This window comes from Chinchilla lanigera, unplaced genomic scaffold, assembly GCF_000276665.1.
Source record: "Chinchilla lanigera isolate Chin_1 unplaced genomic scaffold, ChiLan1.0 scaffold00030, whole genome shotgun sequence".
Taxonomy (NCBI): domain Eukaryota; kingdom Metazoa; phylum Chordata; class Mammalia; order Rodentia; family Chinchillidae; genus Chinchilla; species Chinchilla lanigera.
Genome location: NW_004955431.1, coordinates 19819345 through 19840143, shown reverse-complemented (window position 1 = coordinate 19840143; position 20799 = coordinate 19819345).

The window sequence follows — 20799 nt, the reverse complement described above, 5'->3', positions numbered from 1 at the left end:
TGCAGGTTGCATTACTTAGTACACATTGCTTGACTCTCAAAGAGTAATATAGAGCTGAGCACCGAGGGGCACACACGCCTGTAATCCTAGTTGCTCAGGAGGCTAAGACAAAAAGGAAGCAAGTTTGAGACTAGTCTGAGCAATTTGGCGAGACCCTGTCTCAAAGTGAAAAAAAAAAAAAGAAAGCTGGGGATGGCTGGGGATGGCTGGGGATGGCTGGGGATGTAGCCAATGGTAGAGTACCTCTGGGCCCAATTCCCAGAAATATAATAAAGCAAACACAAAAACAAACCAGTTCCTCCCAATAAAATTATCAAAGTTCATGAAATTATACTATTTCCAGTTTGAGACATTCTCTCTAAAAGTTATGAAATCTTCAACAAAATTCAGAAACATTACTTTGATCCTAGTATTATAGACAGCTAAGTTAGGTAGAAATATTAGAGAGTCAGACAGGATTAGGCCCTCAAAAGGAGTCAATACAGATACATTACTACTGTGGGTAGAGGCACATTCCTCCACAGCCAGACCTCAAAAACAGATGGAATGACTATACCTTCATACTTCCCCTAGGGATGAACAGTAGTGATTGATATTCTAAATAGGTATCCATCACCTTGGGTGGTGGATCAAAACCTCCCTTTCAAGAAAAGTCCCTATGTTCCCTATACATTTGCTGCCTGACTTTCTTTTTTTTTTGTTTTGTTTTTTTTTGTTTTTCTCTGGTACCGGGAACCGAACTCACGACCTTGCACTTGCCAGGCTGGCGCTTTTGCCGCTGAGCTAAATCCCCAGCCCCTGCTGCCTGACTTTCTTCCCCAGTGATCCCCATTTAAGCAATATTACCTGAGCGATTATTACCTAATAGGTGATTATTACCTACCAATTATTACCTAAGCCCCTGTACAAATGAAAAGAGAGTTGAACACTTCCAACATTCAATGACACAAGATACATATTTCCATTCCAAAAGTGACACATAATCTTATTGGTTGACCATAGTTTTGTCCCACCTCATAACCACTTTGTGATTTCCCATTGGATCAAAGTTACCCAAGTGACTATACTTGTAATCTTATTAGTTGACTACAGTTTTGTCTCACCTTAGATCCACCTCACCTCATGGTTTTGCTCCATAAATCTTCCTGGCAGGGGGGTTCCCAGGCAACCCACTGAGGATCCCTTTTGCCTCTATTAGGCAGAATCTTTCTTTCCTCAATGAATATAGCTTTCTTTCCCCAATAAATATTTTCTGCTATTAACCACCAATGTTCCTAGAATTCACTCTTTGATTTTAGAGAACACAAATTCAGTGTATCACCAGGTGTGGTGGTGCACTCCTGTAATCCCAGCACTTGGGAGGCTGAGGCAGTAAGTTTGCTGAGTTCCAGGCCAGCCTGAACTACATAGTGAGACCCTGTCTCAAAAAAAAAGAAAAAAAGAAAAAAAAAAAAAAACTCAGCAAATCAGACACCCACCAGGCTAACAGATGGGGAGTTATAATATTTTCCTTATATTATTTGGATTATTTGGAGGTCCTATATTATCCCTATATCACTAGCATAAGGCAGAACTTTTTTTTGTTTTGTTTTGTTTTGCTTTGTTTTGCTTTAAGACAGCATCTCACTCTGTAGTTCAGGCTAGCCTTGAATTCCTTTATGCAAAAGTCATTTAATTCACCTCCAAGAAGTGTCAAAGTCCTAACAGTTTCAGCATTGCTGAAAAGTCTAAGTCAAAAGTTTCCTTTGAGATTTAAGGCAAACTCTTAGCTGTGAGCCCCTGTACAAATGAAAAGAAAGTTGAACACTTCCAGCATTCAATGGCACAAGATACACATTTCCATTCCAAAAGTGACACACAGGAATACAAAGGAATGGGACCAAAGCAAGTCCAAAACCTAGCAAGGAAAACATTGAGTCCTACAATTCCATGTGCAGCATCCAAGGCAATTTGTGGCAAGAGGTGAATTCCAAAGGGCTTGGGTGGCTTAGACCCTATGACACTTCTGGTTATTGTAACTCCCATGGCTTCTCTCTTGGGCCTCCTCTGCTCCTTCCTTACAGTTTTCCTCACGTAATCCATGTTCCTGGCTTCTCCAAACTTCTGGGGTCTCCACTGCACCTTTGGCTTCATAGTCACAACTTTACACACTGCCCTCTCAGAGCATACTTCCTGGCCTCCTAAGCCTTTTTTTGAAATCTGGACGGTCCCACAACTCTTCCATTCTGCATGCACCTAAAACTGGCACCACATGGATGATGCCAAGGTTTGCTGCCAGCTGCAGCAGTAGCCAGGCTTCTCTTTCTCTTAGCTGGAGGGGTCAAGTGACTATGAATCAAATCCTGAGGAATAACTTCCCTACGTCACCACAATTTTGGAATGCAGTGCTCTGTGGCTGTTTTCCCAAAGCAAAATCTTTCACTTTTGCAAATATGTGGGTGTAAAGGTTGGAGTCCTGCTGCTTCTTGTGATGCCCTCAGGCCATCTTTTCTATTCTGTTTTTCTCAGCAATCAAGATCTCCTCTGCTCTGTCTTTGCGTTCCACAGCTTTACTGGAGCTTTGTTTCTGGCCAGACTCACAACATTTTAAATCATTCTGCTGGCCTCTTTGCTTGTGATTCTCAGCATAAATCTGGCTAAAAACCCCAAAAGTAGCCATGTCACCACCTCAAAATTCAACTGCCTTGAAATTTCTTCAGCCAAATTAATTAGTCCATCACCCTTAATCTCAGTATCAGACAAAGTCTCTGGACATGAGGAAAATGCTCAAATATATACCAAGTTTCTACCATGTGCCAGATGTAAATAAAAGGCAACATTTTTACCCTCATAACTTCTTTCAAACAAGTCATGCTATCCTAGTACAATCCCTCCTTTTATAAGTTCACTAGAACTTATGAAGTGAAGCAAATCAGTTGCCATGATTTATTTGCACTTAAGCAAGCTATTTGATGTCTATCATGATATTGTCAAGAGCAAGATGTGAGATGTGGGCATAAGGAAAGGTAGGTGAAATAACTTTTGGAAAAGGATGGTATTTAATGTGTTACTGTCATGCAGAGAGATTCCTATATTGTAACAGGCAGCATCTGGTGCTCTGTCCTAACCAACAATTTGAGTATCATTGACTTGAATGAAGATGTGGAAGACATGTGTACATCATTTACTATTGACAAGAAAGTGGGACAAGAACACCAGTTTATTTGAGAAGGAGAGAGCTTCCAAAAAGATAAGTTCTGCACACTTACTATGTGCCACGCAAAATGATCAATATGGTAACTCATTAAACTTGCATAATAACTGATGAAATCAGAGACCATCACAGGGACAAAGGACATGTGCATTCCTGGGTCCTTAACCTATTTCTCAGTAAAGCATAATTTGTGTTTTCTTCTAAGACAATTTTGCACTTAGAAGTTGCATTTATATACAAAAAAGTAACTCATTGGGGCCTACAGATGCCCAATGGTTAACTAAAGCACAATAAAGCTTCACCTTTATTTTGCATCTGTCTCCTTTATTACCTTACAACTTTGGGTCAGATCCCTGCTCAGTTCTGCATATAGGCATGTTAATAATTTAGGGAGTGTGTGTCTAAAAACTGGTAATGCACGGTTGATTAGCCCTAAATTTATATAACCTATCTCATCTTCCTTCAAGAATGATGTCTTAATTACTTTTCTCTCATTGCGGACAAAACACCCAAAACCAAAGTTAAGGAAACAAAGGTTTATTTAGCTCAGAGTTTGTAGAGGTTTCAGTCCATAATCAGCTGGCTCCAAAGCAGGGTGGCTTGGCAGAGGGACAACAGGTCATGGTGGCAGAAGACAACAAAAGCGACAAGAGCACAAAGAGGAGCAAGCCTCTTTTCCTTCCCTTATATTGCATGCAGGCTACCCATCCAAGGGTGGGTGTAGCACTCACAGTTCCAATCCCAGCACTAGACAATGAACCAATCACAAAGTCTAGATTCAGCCACCTCTGAAAAGCTCCCCCACCCGCATGACTACATGAGGCTTTGGGGGACATCTAGACACAAACCATAACAACTGAGGATGGTAAGATAAGAGATTTGTTGGGACATTCAGCTACCAATGGGCACCCAGAAGTCTCTAGTCATTGCCCTAAAACTTCAGTCACCCTGGTGCCCTCTCAAATGACAGAGACCTCTCTGGAGCCACCTTGCAAAAGTAGAACTGAGATATTGATCAATTAGACCCTGCCTCACCTCAGCAACTACATAAAATCCTTGGCTTTGCTCCTTTATTGACAGACAGTCTGAACTCCATCAGAGTTTTGGCCCCTTTAATTCGTCCATTTTCTCTTATTCCTCCATTTTTTTTTTTTTTTTTTTTGCTTTCTGACTTTGCCTAATAAATCTGCCTGTGCTTTACACTGATTTGTCTTGCAATGCTTTTCTGTGATGATATGTCAAGAATCTACCTAGACAATCTACCCACCCATCTTCTCTTTAGAGAAAACGCCTCAGACCACATCCAGTTTCATAACCATCCTGAGAAATATTATCACCATGTAAAGATGAGCAAATTGACATCCAAAAAGATTAAGCAACTTGCTGAAGGCCCAAGAATTAAGAAGTAGTGCTGTTAGATTTGGTAAAACCCAAGTTCACTTGAGCCCAAATTCCCTACCTTAGTTAGTACCCATAAAGATAGGCTAGAACAAATTTAGGTAACATTTTACAGAAACGTCTATTAGGTCTTGGAATGTAAATACTAAGAACCAAATTTCAAGGGCAGGTCATACAGAACACAGTTTAAAATCAACCTAAACGAAATAGTCTTAAAGATTTCAATCTAGAATGAACATTATTTGAGGGCTTTATGTGACTACAAAATGACAACCAGATCTACTAGTAATTTTAGAAGCAAAAATAGAATTATTATGTCTAAACAAGAAGGGTGCCAGATGTGGTGGTGCATGCCTATGATCCCAGCACTCGGGAGGCTGAGGCAGGAAGATCATCATGAGTTCAAGGCCAGCCTAGGATAGGTAGTGAGTTCAAGGCCACCCGGAAATACATAGTGAGACCTTGTCTCAAAAACCAAACCAAACCAAAACAAAAAAGATAAAATGAGAAAGTATTATTGGGTCCCAATAGCATAGCTGACTGTATGCAATATTTCATATTCCAGATCTTGCCTTTGTTAGAGTTCTTGTCCTCTGTCTCCTCAGTTTGATGAGACAGTGTGACAAACTATCCCAAGAAAAGTGCTGTATTTGGTAAACCAAATAAAACTGCTGCTTCTAATAGGTCAAAATATTTCAATCTAATATTAATGCCTGATAATAGTGTAGTGTGTTATTTCTCTAGGGATATTTGCAATTCAGCCAAAAAAGCTGAGATTCAGTGGTCCAGGTTGAAAAAGGGAGATACTTGTGAACATGGAAACATTCCAATGGTTGCCAAATATGCGACATGCAAGCTACATTTTCTTGACAATTTTTTCCATTAAGATATTTATATACCAATGTTAGCCAAGCATGGTGGTGCACACACCTGTAATCCCAAGACTCAGGAGGCTGAGGCAGGAGAATTGCCCCAAATTTAAGGCCAGCCTGGGATACATCATTCAAGGTCAGTCTGAGGTACATAGCAAGACTTTGTCTCAACAAAACAAAACAAAACAAAACAAAAAAAAACTAAAAATGTTTGAGGGTGTAGCTTAGAGCAAAGGCCCTGGGGTCAATTTCCACCACCACACGTGCACATGCACACAGGTCCACATGCATTCATACGCATACATGCACAAAGAGGGTCACCAGTGCCTCTTTATGGCCTTCCGAATATATGTTCATTTAATTAAATTAATGTTCCTATCTCAACTGACTCATTGGCAATAACAGCTAGTTAAGTTACCAGAATATTAGTGGAATCACACAACCTCTTTTTTTTTTTTTTTTGGTTTTTCTCCGGTACTGGGAACCGAACTCACGACCTTGCGCTTGCCAGACAGGTGCTTTGCCGCTGAGCTAAATTCCCAGCCCCCACACAACCTCTTTAACAAAAAAATATACAACATATTTTCATATCAATACACAAAAAGAAAGAACATGTCCTCTGTCCCCCAACTTTAGAATTCCAAGTAAAAAAAATACGAAAATGTTAAGTAGCAAAGAGGTAAAAAAGACACATAAAGCAAAAAGATCTGGATAATAAAGATATTATAAAGATACTTGTGTATGAAATAAACTTACTTGAAGTTTTTGCTTTTGAGGGCCATAAAGAAATTCCTCTGGTTACTCCTGAACTCTTAGAACATTCAGAGGCCATAACTGATGTCCCACAAAGTACACAATGTTAGGGACATTCCAGATAGCAAAGACTCAAACATACATACACAACTATAAATACAGTAGACATTTGACTTACAAACTCAATTCATGCCCCGGGGCTGGTTGTAACTCAAGTTGTCAGTTGAAGCCACAGGCTCCTCCATACAGCCTTCAAAGTCTACCTCCTGTATACAGGAAGACCTCAGAGTTTTAGAGAGACATTGGCCCAGGATTTCTCAGCTAACCCCATACAGGAAAGGATGTTGCAATGTTCCTTCCAGAACTCTCTAAGGGTTAAATTTGCATCTGAGACCACCTGGAAGTACAAGTGGCCAGCATTCAGGTCATAACTCAAGACTTTGGTCATAAGTTAAAACTAAAATTCTGGTCATAACCCAAGTTGTTCATATGTCAGACAAGTCATAACTGAGGGTTCACTATATTGAAATTGTATTAAAGTGCATTAATAATAAAACATTATGGTGTAAAGAAATTACATATATGTTGCTTTAGATACTTTTCTCTTGTGGCTGAGACAAAATATCCAACACCCAAAGTTAAAGGGGGATAGGTTTATTTAACTCACAGTTTTTAGAGATTTCAGTCCCTAATCTGTTGGCTCCAAGGCAGGGTGACATGGCAGACAGGCATCGTAGAGGAGAAATAGTTCATGTTGGGCAGAAGGCAGCAAAGCAACAAGGGATGACCACAGCTTTTTCTATCCTTTATATCCTATCCTGGCTACTTGGGGCAGGTAGCACTGACACCTTTAATCCTAGTGCCCTTGATCCTAGCATTACACCATGAATCAATTCCAGCATCACACAGTGTAGATCCAGCCACCACTGAAAAAGCCCCATTTGTGACTATACGAGGTTTGGGGGGACATCTGGACACAAGCTATAATATATGTTAAATTACAAATGTAACAAAATAGACTGAATTCTTCAAATGTTGCCTTTAACATTGCCAAAGTAACGTAGTAAATCTGATTGTTTTTATGTTAAAATTCACTTCTTCATTCATTTGTATAGCAAATGCTTATTTTTGTCTTACTGGATGATAGCCAAGCGAAGTAACTTTCATATGGACCACTGCTGTAAATAGGGTTATTGTTATAAAGAATTTGTAGAAGGTGCTACCAGTACCTATTTTTAAGTGGGCTCTAAGAAGTTAGAATATTTAAAACCATTCTATATTCACATTCCAAAGATAATGTATAAATTGTCTTCATTGATTAATCTACAGTATCATAAGCCAGGAAAATGTCATTCTCTGACTTCAGTTTCCTTTAAACGTTTGATAATGTTCTCCACTTGAAGAAGGTTTAAGGCTGACCTCCGAGACAGGGCTGATGGATGCTTCCCATTACCAGGTTGAATGAAAAGCCTCTTACTTAACATGGCCTATGCCTGGAGGCTAACCGAGAGAAAAGCTTTACCCTCCTCATTTGTTATCTCAAAACTCCTTCAGCTTTCTCTGTTACTACTTAATTGAATTTAGAAAGCATGATCTTCCTTTTTGACATTTTGCTCACTGTTAAATGTAAGATATGTAGATATATAATCTGTACCAGGGGAATATCTATCTATCCAAACCTATTTCTATCTCTCTCTCTCTCTCTCTCTCTATTCATATCTCTGTATCTCTGCACATATACAATGCTACCTCCATTCACAAACTTAATTTGTTCCAGTGATTCTGGAAAAGATGGCTAGGTTGGTGTTTGTGCAAGAAAGATGGTCACAGTCATGTTTGTCACCTGATGTAAAGTTTTCAAACAAAACCAAAATTTTACTAAGTGCTTTTGTTTGCAAACCAAATTGTTCACAAACAGAAATGTTCACGAACTGAGGCACCCAGTATATACATGTATGGGAACAGAAAAAGTTTGAATATGTTCCTCTTAGTTTGTGATTTGATATCTTTTGCACAGTTGAAAAAACATCTGAATGTTTTAGTCAATTTGGAAAATAAAAATATGCTCTGTTTTAGAGCCAAAGCATATCTGCCTAAGTTTCTAGATTCTTGTGGTTAGTCATAAGTATGCAAACACATTTCAAAAGAAAACAAAGCTTGTGCATGAATCCTAAAATTACTTTTTACTACTTAACAGAATTGTACATAGTATATTACACATATATTACTCCAAGGACTTTATAATAGGAATCTCAGGCATTAGCTCTGATTTACACCCACATCTTGCAGCTACAACAAAGTTTGCTGTTTCCTCTTTATTCTATTCTACTGTCCTACTTTGAACATATACTAATTAACCATGAACACCTACCTGATTGTTCTTCTCCCCAGAAATAAAATTACTTCTACTTCACAGAGTGCCTAAAGGAAAAGGATACAGTACTCTTGGTTTACTGAAGACCACACAAACTCAGATTTGGGGGTTTGGCTCTGTTTCTTAGTATGTACTATGGGAAATTAAAGTTTATATCTGGTTTGTGAACTAGCTGGACTGCTCAGTCAATGCTGAACTGATTTATTTTAGCTTACTCTGCTAAAGGTTATATCCCACTTGACAAATTTACCTTTGATAATAAATATTGCAGGGAGACAAGTCTCTTTCTCTTTCTTGTATCTACAAGGTAGGATCTAAAATTACAGTGAATGTTTAAATTTTTTTTAAAAAATTACTCGAGTAAAAGACACAGAGCCATTAACTCCCCACAAAATACTCACCCTCAGTTCAAACACACTTGTTGCATTGTTCTTACCGCTTTCTGAAGCAGACCTACAAGTCTACCAGGCATGGGGTTGGGGCTGGTTTGGGAATGATTCAAGCACATTACATTTATTGTGCATTTTTTCTGTTATTATTACATTCGAGTCTCATAAGGAGCATGCAACCTAGATCTCTTGTAGGCCCAGTTCACAGTAGGGTTCATGATCCTGTGGGAATCTACTGCCACCACTGATCTGACAGGGGGCGGAGTCAGGTGGCTCTGTGAGGCTGTAAATGTAGAGGAAGCTTCTCTCTCACTCACCACGCACCTCCTGCTGTGCAGCCCGGATCTGGGGATTTGGCACCTCTGCTCTACGTTATATAATAAATATCACATATTTTATCTGAAAGAGGGAGTAACTACAGTATTCACAAGTTTCCATTTGTGCAATTAATCAAATAGGACAAGCTCACATAAGACGCAACTCCATCCACTTCAGTTTGTAATCAGATTATTTTATTCAACAAGTGTATCTAATATTTACATATTTCATGTGAATAAATCCTATTTGCTGATTACCATGAAGGTATATTTAGTTCACATGCCACCAAGGAACAGCTGGAATGCCAGGCAAGGACATGCATATGTGGTGTCCTATCACTGAGAGATACATTCTTTTCTAACAAATGGCTTTGAAAGTCCTTTTCCTCATCTCCCCCACCAGGCAGTTTGTCAGTGCACCTTTATAACCTTCTTGAAAAGAATTATAAGCTGCAGGATGGCTTTGCCAACCATTAATCTTCTTCCCATTTTCAGGGTCTGAAAGACGAAATCCCCAGAGCAATTTCTCCCCTGGCCTCTGAGTCATCTTGTTAGCTTCTTTAGTCACACATAAAAGAGCAGTCTTGTGCTCTCACGGCTGGTTTCTGGGGGCAGGGCCAGCCACACACTTGTTTCCTCAGATTTTTCCATGAAGGATTCCTGCTCGTCACCAACCAGCAGAAAATCAACCCTATCAACTCCAGCTAAGGTATCACTCTAAGCAGAAGATGTTTTCACAGCCAGGACCCAGCTCTGGAAATAAAGAAATGACACGTGCAATTGAAATCTTAAATACATTATCATTCAGGGTTTGAGGAAAGAATTCTTCAAAAGCTTTCATGAAATAACATTTTCTGCCAGCAGCAGCATTTTATCATCAGTTGCAATAATTGACTCCTTAAATGCATGACTTCCCTTAGAAGTCATGAATAAGCCAATTCTGATTCCTGGGGACATAAATTGTCCCGGATGTCTGTTCCAAGTACCAGATTATATGTCTGTGCTCTGCCTAGAGAAGAGCTCTGAGAGAATCTTGCCACTTTTTTTTGTCCCTGAAATACTCCACCACGGTAGGCTAAAGGACTACCTCTCCATCAGTGAAGCGGAAAAACTGCCTTCAACATCTGTCACTAAGTCCTATGATCAGAGTTACTGGAAGGTTCACCAATATGCCCACACTTAATTTCTTTTTTCCCTGAGCAATGTAAATTAAAACTCGAAACTTTTTTTTTCTCATAGGTCACTGGTCAATAATTGGTCCATTCAACATTTATGAAATACTCCTGAGAATATAGCCTTTGTTCTAAGTTCTGTGTTAGAATATTCTGGGGCAGGCATACTCCCAAAAGGGCCCGTGCTTACACATTGAATGGTAACAGGCCCAGAAGGAGAAAGGATCCATTCTGGGACTTGTAGTGCTATGCCTGGAAAATCATAGCGCCAATTTACTAATATGACATAAATGTCACATATTTATAATCCAAATGTCCTAAATTAATGTTTCTCAAACTACTTATGGTGAAAGACATGTTTTTAAAAATGCCCAATCCATTAGAGACTGATACTCTTTACAATACAATGAAAATGAACTGCTAGAAAAATTAAATTTTGAAAAGTCCCAAATGCTGCATGCTGTTTATTATTGCAAGACTCTGTTCAATTGCTATAAAAGTTTCTGAGTGTTTATTCTCAATTTCTGTTTACCTCATCACTGAACAATAACACACAGTTCAGAAACTGGTAGTGGTCTATAATCACACTTTAAGTAGCACTGAGTGGCCTAAACCATGGCCTTTTGTGCTTTATATAGCCTTATGTGCTTCAGGTGTGTACCTGTATATATGGTAAACTGAGATAAAAATTTGGAAATCTTCCTTCAGAAGATGAAAAGCAAAACAAAATGAGGCTTGTTAGTGCGGTGGTAAATATCACTCACACTAGAGCTCAAACTTTTTCCTTCTAAGGGTGAAATATACTTGTAATAATCCTGCAACAAATACAGGATTTGGATTCAAACCTGAGCTTGAATCTCAGTCTGTCATTTACTAACTGTGTGACCTTTAGCAAGTGACTTAACCACTCTGAGCTTTTTGCTAATCTGTAAAAGAGGTTGGTCATGAGGCTTTCCACTCAAGCAGGTTATGAAACTTAAGTGTAATAGTGTATAAATCATACTGTGAGTGCAGCAAATATGCAGTGAGTGGGACTATCATTATTATAGACAGTAGCTCACTAAAGTAGGAGATCCTTCAAGGCAGGTTGTGTGTGGGGGAACACATCGTTTTTTCTTTATGTATGCCCCTTCTCCTAGTCCAGTACCCAACCATAATTATGTAAGGGTATGAAGAAAAGGGAAGAAAAGATAGGGCAGTAGAAAAAAAGAAAGGAAAGGAAGGTAATGCCAGCAGCAGTAAATCAAAGGCTCTCTTCCTTTAATGAGTTTCAGAAAGTGCTTTATTATAACTTGCAGAAATTGGAATGGACGAGACACAAATTCCTTGGCTAGCTGCCAATGAGGGATCAGACTGGGGTCATCGTGTTTCATTTGGCCTTGGCTAGCGACCCGCAGTCATGGGGCAAACTGTCAATCATGGTACTTAGCAAGCAATGCACCCAGCATCATGTGAGGCTGGCAGAGACTGCAGAACATCCCTGTTTAAGCACAGGCAGAAAAAGTGTTATCTTGAAAACTGGAGACTGCCTATGCCTTGAAAAATAGGCATACTTAGCAGCGTTCTGTGAATGAATTAAAAATGTCAGTGCTTTCTAATTTGTAGCTTACGCAGGGTGTCAGTATTCAGCAGGTCCACCTGCAAGGGCGTACTTTGCTCTACAGACAGAAGGGGCAGCACGGACTTTGCAAGATTATTTCTCTCTTGCCACTATTCAGGATTGCTGCTGGAGAGGACGAGAGTACCATTCCTTGCTGCAGAGAATGCCAGTTATTTTCATGCATGTTCTAGGAAGGTATTTTTTCTCAAAAGTTATTAACTGGCCACAGATGTGATAGGAAGTGATACTGGTCTTTGACCTTTGGCTAGTATAACAATAAAAACATAACTGGGTATTAGTGTTCAACAATTCATTGTAAGACTACAACCTGTTCTTCACTCTTCTTTTAGAAGGAAGAATTATCAGAGAAACTACATTTTGTGTCCTTCCAAAGAAAGAATCACGTTTGGCCCCTTTCAGTATTTCTTACACTTATGCAAAAAGCTTGTCTGTGATTTTTTTAAAGTATTTAACTTGGTACTTCCAGTAAGAGAAAGATTTCAGGTTTTACTAAGGTTAAAGTTGTATATGCCTAACAGCAATAATACAATATTCTGTGAGAATACTTAGTATGGTAATTACTTCTCTGGATAGAATTGATAATGACCACTATTCCCTGAAGTAATTCTCTTTTATTTCTACGGACGCATAAAAGAAAACATGTAGGATTACCAGTGCACTAAAGAATCAGTCTTCCCTCCTACAAGGAATTCTAATTTTCATCATTTTGAATTTAGGAAGTTCTTTAGCATTTAACAGTGAGTTTTTAAAAATTAATTCTTCAATTGGATAAACCTCTCCAAACAAATTCCAGGAGGATGTTAAATCCTAGAATCTGATAAACTTAAGGTATTTAATAAAGGCCTGTTCTCTACAAAGCATTAAACATTTGTAAGTATCACAATTCTATGTATATGCTTAGTAACGTACAGTGTAATGTCTCTTCTTGCATATCTGCATAGCTCATCCCTTGCTGACAAGGTAGCAGGCAGAGCTGACACTGGAAGAATCAGACTGCCCAGGGGAAAATGAATGAAATACATTTTACAGTCTTGATTTTCTCCTGACTCCATGGGGCTTTGATTCCTGGTTTAAATTTATAAGATTTATTATCATTCCCCCTGGGAAAAGGATATGCTCATTTGTCAAGTAGTAATACTCTAATTAAGAATTGAGGAAGAAGTTACTGGGGCACAGTGGAATGTAGAGCTTTCAAAAATTGTCAATTTGAAAACTGGGTACTTAGGGCAGATGATAGGTTTTTTGTTGTGGTAAGATCTGAGAGAAAAACAACCCCATTGGTTATCTTCCTTTGTCAGTGATAAAGATAGAGACTGGGACCCGCCCTCACATAGATACACACCATTCATAATGAGCCATTCACTTCTGAAAACTTTGGCACAGAATTTAGCTCTGTATTGATACTCTGATGAGGCTCAAATGTGTTCCTTAAATTGCTTAAAAAAGCAGTGTCCTATGTTCAACCCACCTCTTAATTTTTTCCTCATTTTTAATTCCCCTTTCCCTTCCCGGCTTCCCTTCTCCTCCCTTCCCCAGAGCCCCTTCCATCTCTGGAAAGTCCAAATCCCTGTTTTCTATTATCTCTCTTTTATTTTGCTCTTTAATTTGTATTTTGTGTTTCCCATAGAAGGGAAACCATGTAACATTTAGCCTTCTGAGTCTGATTTGTTTCACTTAGCATTATGATCTTAAGAAGCATCCATTTTCCTACACATGACTCAAATTTAGAAAAGATAGTTTACCATTTTTGGCTACTGCAGAAATGCAAGTAAAAACAACACTGAAATTCCATCTTACTCCAGTAAGAATAGTTATCATCAAGATCCCAAAGCAACAACAACAAAACCAAAACAAACGCTGGCTACGTTGTGGTGAAGAAGGAACCCACCTCTCAATTTTTCACTAATTCTGGAGACATCCAGATCACTCCTTCTGGATGTGTCTCCAGGGACTTTTGTTCCTGATTTAAGCCTTCAAAAGTGAAGCAATCTCACAATGACTTCACATTGTTCATCAGAAGATCCAAGCTACATTCTCTTCATTGCCTTCTACCTCTCTGAGACCTAAACCTGGTTGGCTCATTGCCCTAGTAAGCTGAGTAACACCATAAAGCATATATTTTCATGAAGTTTGTTCTTTCTTAATATCTGTGCACCAGGCCCAGGAGAATAGTGACATTTCAGGCTCTCGTGCTCCTTCCCAAAGCTGACTACCTCACATCCCTTTAATTTTAAGAGCAATTGTCCTTTTATTTCTCCCCATTTCCCTCCAAATTTCTCTTTGGGTCTTCATTGATACTAAGATTCAAAAAATTGATAGCAGCCAAAATCAAGAGATCTTGGACAATGTGCACCTTAGTATTGCTTGGAAAGGAAAACTTCACGTGTTCTGGTCGTGTGCCAGATTTAATGAATCGGAGTCTCTGAGAGCAGGAACCAAGAATTTTGATTTTTAAAAAGCCCAGGGGCATTCCTGATGAAGAATTACTGATCTTTCACTAGAACTTGCATTTTAATAGGCTCAAACCTGCAACTAAAACCATTATAATCAACAGAAGAATTTTAGGAGCCATGGGAGAGAACTGCAGAAAGCTGAGAATTCCCAGGACATAATGCATGGAGAGCTTTGGCTTCAAATTCTTGGTGTACAATAATTACTTTTTTAATAGTAAAAAGGATATTATAAAGCATTTTTTTCCTGACTCAAACCTGCATGTTCTCTATAGAGAATATGAAAAATATGAAGAAAATAAAACCTATATAAGATTCAGAACTCATTTTATTTTTATTGTTATTTTTTTGTTACCGGGAATCAAAACTCAGGCAGGCGCTTTTGCCACTGAGCTATATCCCTGGCCCTCAGAACCATTTTAGCCAAATTTCTTTCAGTCTACATTCTAAGAGATTATTCATATATTTTGTTTTTGTTTTTTGCAAAATTAATCTTATCTTTTTCATACTAGTTGCTGCCAGGTAACATTCTTTTTGTTCTGTAAGTGTAGGGTCTGTATCTCCCTCTTCTCTCGCTCTCTCTGTCTGTCTGTCTGTCTCTCTCTCTCTGTTTCTGTCTCTCTCTCTCTCCCGCTCCTTTTCACTCTCAGGCACATACATGATACAACACACACACACACACACACACACACACACAACATAATGCCTCTGATCTCCATGTGATCAGTAAATATGTGAAGACAACACATTCAGTGACCTACTTTTGGGCTTTTTCTAGGCAGTCAAAGCAACATAGTTATAAATATCTTAATAACTTTATTTCCTGCTTTTTCAGCCAGCTTCAAGAGATACTGTAAGAATAATTATGGAAAAATAGAAGTATTAAAAATAATTTGAAGAGATCTTTTATCTTTCAAAACTGAACAGTGATTTTGAATTTCTAAAAAATCTGTCTTCTAAGAAATAAGACTTCTGCTTCTACCTTAGTTTCTTCCACTTTAAATGCCCCTAAGAAGCTGTGACAGTAAGGCTTAGGCTCGGGTGCAGATATCAGTAAACTCAAGGAATAATAGTTTAAACAAGAGAAAGTTCAGAAATAGGTAGCCCAGTGGTGCTATGATGATCCCGTGGTCAATTAGAGACTTAAGATCGATCTCTGTCTTTGCTCTAAATTCTCTTGTGTGTGGCTCCGTTCCTAAAATTACTAGGAGTCAGATATGATTGTGGAAGTGCCACCTTTACTTCCATATTCCAGGCAGGAAAAAGGAAAAAGGAAAGAGAGCATCTTGGCTGAGTTTGTGACCTTCAAGGAACAATCCCAGAACCCATATTTGTCAATTTCTCTTTGCATCTTAGTTGAGTTACAGTTTCAAAGAAAACTGGGAAATGTGGTCAGTTGCTACCAAGAATATAATAATAAAAAAAGGAGGACAGTAGGTACTGTGCAGGCAACTAACAGTCTCTTCTTCGACAGAAAATTCTCTTCTGTCACTTAACAGGAAAGTGTACTTTGGTTGCAAATAACAGAATACTCAACAATAAATGTCTCATACTATACATTTTGTTCTGCCAAGTAGATCAGGATGGTTCTGGGTTACTTCAGTAGCTTAAGGACATTATCAAGGTTCAGGTACTGTCCACCTTACTGATAAGCCCATCATAACATATCAATAAGACCCTTCTTTATGGTCTAAAGAAGGCCCGTCATGGCTGCAGGGTGCACTCACATTACAACATCCAAACACTGGAAAGCACAAGGTTTCATATGTGTTCCTTCCAGGAAAAATTCTTCCCTAAAATCCTCCCAGCAGACACTCTGGGTTTCACTTGCCCACATTTACACCAGTCATAGGAAAAAGTCCTGTATTACAACTATTGGTTTGAATAAAGAATCAGCAATTCCCTCCTGGCATGAGAATGTGGAAAAGTAAATACTTGAACATAATCAGAGCTGAGCTATCAAGGGAGAAAGAAGGTTGTCAGGGCAGTGTGCAAAAATGGAGAGTGGATAGTAACAGTACAACTTTCCTACGTATATCTGATTTTACAGAACACAGTGATTATCGCCGTTTTCCTGAGTAGTGCATACTTAGGAAATGCCGTGAACCTTACCCATTACTTAAACAGCATTTCCTTTCAAAAGAGCAAAACACAAGCCTGAGAACAGACAGAAATCATTAGCATCCACACACAGATACAGAGTTCTATTTCTATAGTTGTAGAAAAATGAAAGGAGTTACCCTTGAAGAGCAGTATTTGCACTAACACCTTAGCCTTACAATGGCTTTGGGGGAAAAGGGTAAAAAAAAAATCTTGGTTATTTTAACATTAAAAGAAGCATTAAATAATTTGCATTTCTCCCACATATATGAAAAAGTATTTTCATTGGCTATCACATTTAAACTGCTAGGAACTTTAACTGGTCAGTGGAAAAGTATCCCTTTCTGCCTAATTGCATTGTGTGTTGTATGGTATGCACCCTCCCCTCCCTAAATAAAGCAACTCAGTATATGTTGGAGATTTGAATTTCCTTAGCTCCAAGAAGAATTATTTGACCTGATTTCTGACATCCTAGAGCCATAAGGGCTTCAGACCTAGATTATCCTATACTGGGGAAGAGGGTGTATTTGCTGGTTGAGGGAGAGACGAGTGAATCTAAACAGGGGGATTAAATTCCTCGAGACTGGAGATTGGGGTAGGGCCTAGTGGCAAGTTCTACAAAGCATGAGGTTCAGCCCTACCCAGCACTCTGGAGGCAATGGGCCACCTGATGACATGCCAGCATTCATGCCTAGATGGGGATTGAACCTGTCTAGCCCTACAGACTGTAAAGCAGCCTCTGGCCAGTGGAAATGTCACTGGCAGCATCCCTGGTGCTCACCCAAGACATAGGTGCCAGCAGCAGAAGATACAGTTCAAGGAGCATCAGAAAGATGGCGTTATCATAGAATCAGGGCCCTCCTTACTGTCTTACTGTCAAGTAAATTCTTGGATTCTTATGATCCAATGGAGATGGGCAGGGAGTCTCAAAGTGACCAGTCTGCTAGTGTCTATCTAGTACGCCTTCCTTCTTACTAACAAAACTGTTATGCTGGTGGAGGCAACTGAACCTGCCTTAAAACCAACATTGCTTATCCTTTCTCACATGTGTCGTCTCTAAGAATAAGAAGGCATCATCACGAAGCACCTTTGAAAATGCTCTTGTCCTCTTTGGGCTTTGCCTTCTTCCTGCTCAGGGTGAGGAAATTGAGTCTGGAGCTCCAGCTGCTACCTGTTAACATCCAGGATGAGAACAACTCACTCAAACTTGCAAAGCGGCAATCTAGGAAGGACCTGGTTCCTGATGACTTCCGGAAGCAGTCATGCCAACTCATTCTAATTCCTTCCAACAGAATTTTACATGAGAAACTAAGCCTCATCTTTCTTAGCATTGTAGTTGGGTCTGTCACTAACAAAGGCATCAGCCTCCTAACCAGTTCATATGATTTTCACAACAATCTTGGCCATCTTATTATGACTGAACCTTTTAAAAATAACTTGATGAAGGACTGATAAATCATGGAACCTGAAACCAAGGACAGCTTTATCTGGCTCTAAAGCACGTGCTTTTCATTATTAAATCATCTGTATCTCAAACTGGAACAGACCTATTTAGGCAAAGGAGGAGGAAGGAGGTAGATCCTAGAACAAGAGCCAAATGACCAGATACCAGTGGGAAGAACACTTGGAGGTGTGTGTGTGTGTGTGTGTGTGTGCGCGCGCGTGCATATGCATGTGTTAACAAGAAGATTCAGTAAGTGCAATGAGGCTAATGAGGCTGAGTCAACCGTTATTTTGAACGTGACCTTCGTATTGAGGTATTTCTGAGCTTAAAGCCTCACAGCCTGTTTTGAAACTCATTTTCATTGTTATGGTTATCCCTTTTTGAAAGAAAGGAACAGCTGGGATCAGGGAGAACAGAAGCAGGGGAAATATATATATAAATGATAGCTGGGGTAATGTACTACTGATTTCTGTTGGTCTGATGAAAGGAACAGTTAATGCTTGATTTTTTGATCCATTTTACATGCCTATGTCTGGTGACCTGACAACTACTTTGAAGATAACAATATGTATTATAACAACTATTGTTAATTTCCTATCACCTTGTTTTGAAATTCTGTATTGTTTTTACTGGTTTTGTTGTTTTGTTTTTGCCTTTGTGTTTGTCTTTTTTTCTTCTTAAAAAAACCCCTCAAGTTAAAATTAATATATGCCCACTGGTTTGTCTGCTAATTGAGGTAATTTAGATGCCAATTCTGATAAGTCAAATCCCAGAGAGAAATTTTGATCTGAATTAACTAGTTTAATTGTCCACAAAGTCCAAATTGACCAAATAATTGCAAGTTAATCCCTTCATTTAATGCTATGTACAACTTCTTGGGTTGTTGTATTCTTGGATTTCTCTGCTTCTATGTAACAGGTATGACTCCTCTTACTAACTTGGAGTGTAAATGTGGGGGACATTTATAGTGTATTGAGGCATTTTTGGTTATCCCAGCTGGACTATATTGTTAGCATGCAGGGAGTGGAGGCCAGCAAATATGGCTAAACATTCTGCAATGTACATAACAGTTTCCTGCAACAGAGATTTAGTTAGGCCCAAATGCCGACTGTGTTTCTACTGAGAAATTGGGCTCTGGTCAAACAGTACTTAGTTAAGGGATAACTGGGTACTTTAACCTGTTAATGACAGGCTCCACATAATATTTAAACTTGGCCTGTCGATTTATCAAATTAAGCAGGTAATTGATCATACTCTATTTTGCTTTTCTATCATAGACACAGCCAAAAAGTACAGCTTTTATAGCGGTTTCTAAACTCCTTTCTTTTCTGCTTCAAGGCTGTGTTTACTAGAAGGTCATTAGGTTGCTTCGCTTTTGAAGTCCATTTATTACTTCTAGACCTAGTAGAGTCTATTTAGTCTTTCTTAATGCTGTCTAGTGAAACATTAATGAGAAGCTCACGCATAGTCATAGAATTTGTCTGATTACTTCATTAATTTTTAATGGACTTGCTGCTTACACTTCAGGATAACATAACAGAAATTGGATAATGTAATTCTTTCTGGGTAGAGGGCTCCTAAGTTTGGCTCTAAATTATTAATTGTGTAGGCTGAGGACATTAGAAAGTCTTTTGCTCATAAATTTAAATCTTTGACTACATAATTTCTGTCAATATAATCTCTTCCCAGAAATTTCCTTTCATCAATTCTTTGTGGCTGAAAACATCCAATTTTCTTAAGAGTACAGTTATTAGAATTCAAAACCTAAGAAATTGAACCTCATCATGAGATTCAAACATGAGACTACTGACAAGAAACTTTATATCACATCAATTTCTTAAGAATAGAGGTGGGTCATTGTTTTAAATACTAATGTATGACTTCTAGAATCAATTTAATATCTTTAATTCAATGTATTTATGTACCTAGATCATCTCAGTTTATTATTTTATTTATTTTAAAATTCTCATCACATGGATTTAGGGATAAATTTTCATAAATATTCTACAAATTTTGTAGCTGTTGAGTAATCTCCGTTCCACGGTAGTAATGAATAAAGAATTATACATCCAGTAAAAGTTTATTTTATAGTTAGGAACAGCTCAGTTAAATAAATACATAAATAAATAAATAAACTAAAGTTTAAATCAAGCATTCCAGTCAATAAGCCTAGAATTTCAGACTTATTCCTAGAATGAAAGGAACCATTTCTTTTCAAGAGAACAAGATAATGTGAAAATTGGACTATGACATATTAGGGAGACTTTTCTATAATCTGAACTCCACCAAAATTAACTATCCCATGCCAAAACAGTAAACTCATTTCTGTCAACTCGAAGAGCTATAAATCAATTCAAACTATGTTCATGTGCTCAGCTTAGTATCATTACAAAATGTTGCAAAAGAAGCATTCTACTGAATTAACCAGCCTGAGCTCATCACCACAGGACTACCATCAGGATGACCAATATTTTCCAGCCTCTGCTAATGGAGCCATCATTGCTCTCAGCCAAAATCAATTAATTTGACTGAAAGCTAGAGTGGTAGACTGCAGTGAACACTTTTCAGGGCCACTTTGCAACATGGCTTTCATGGAAGCACAACAAATAAAAGGGTTAGGCTGGTCAGATTAAATTGCTCTGGATCTAGGGAGCCTATTAGCCATACTCTTTTGCTGAATCCATTGAGAAATTGCCCAAAAGTTAAATGGAGATCA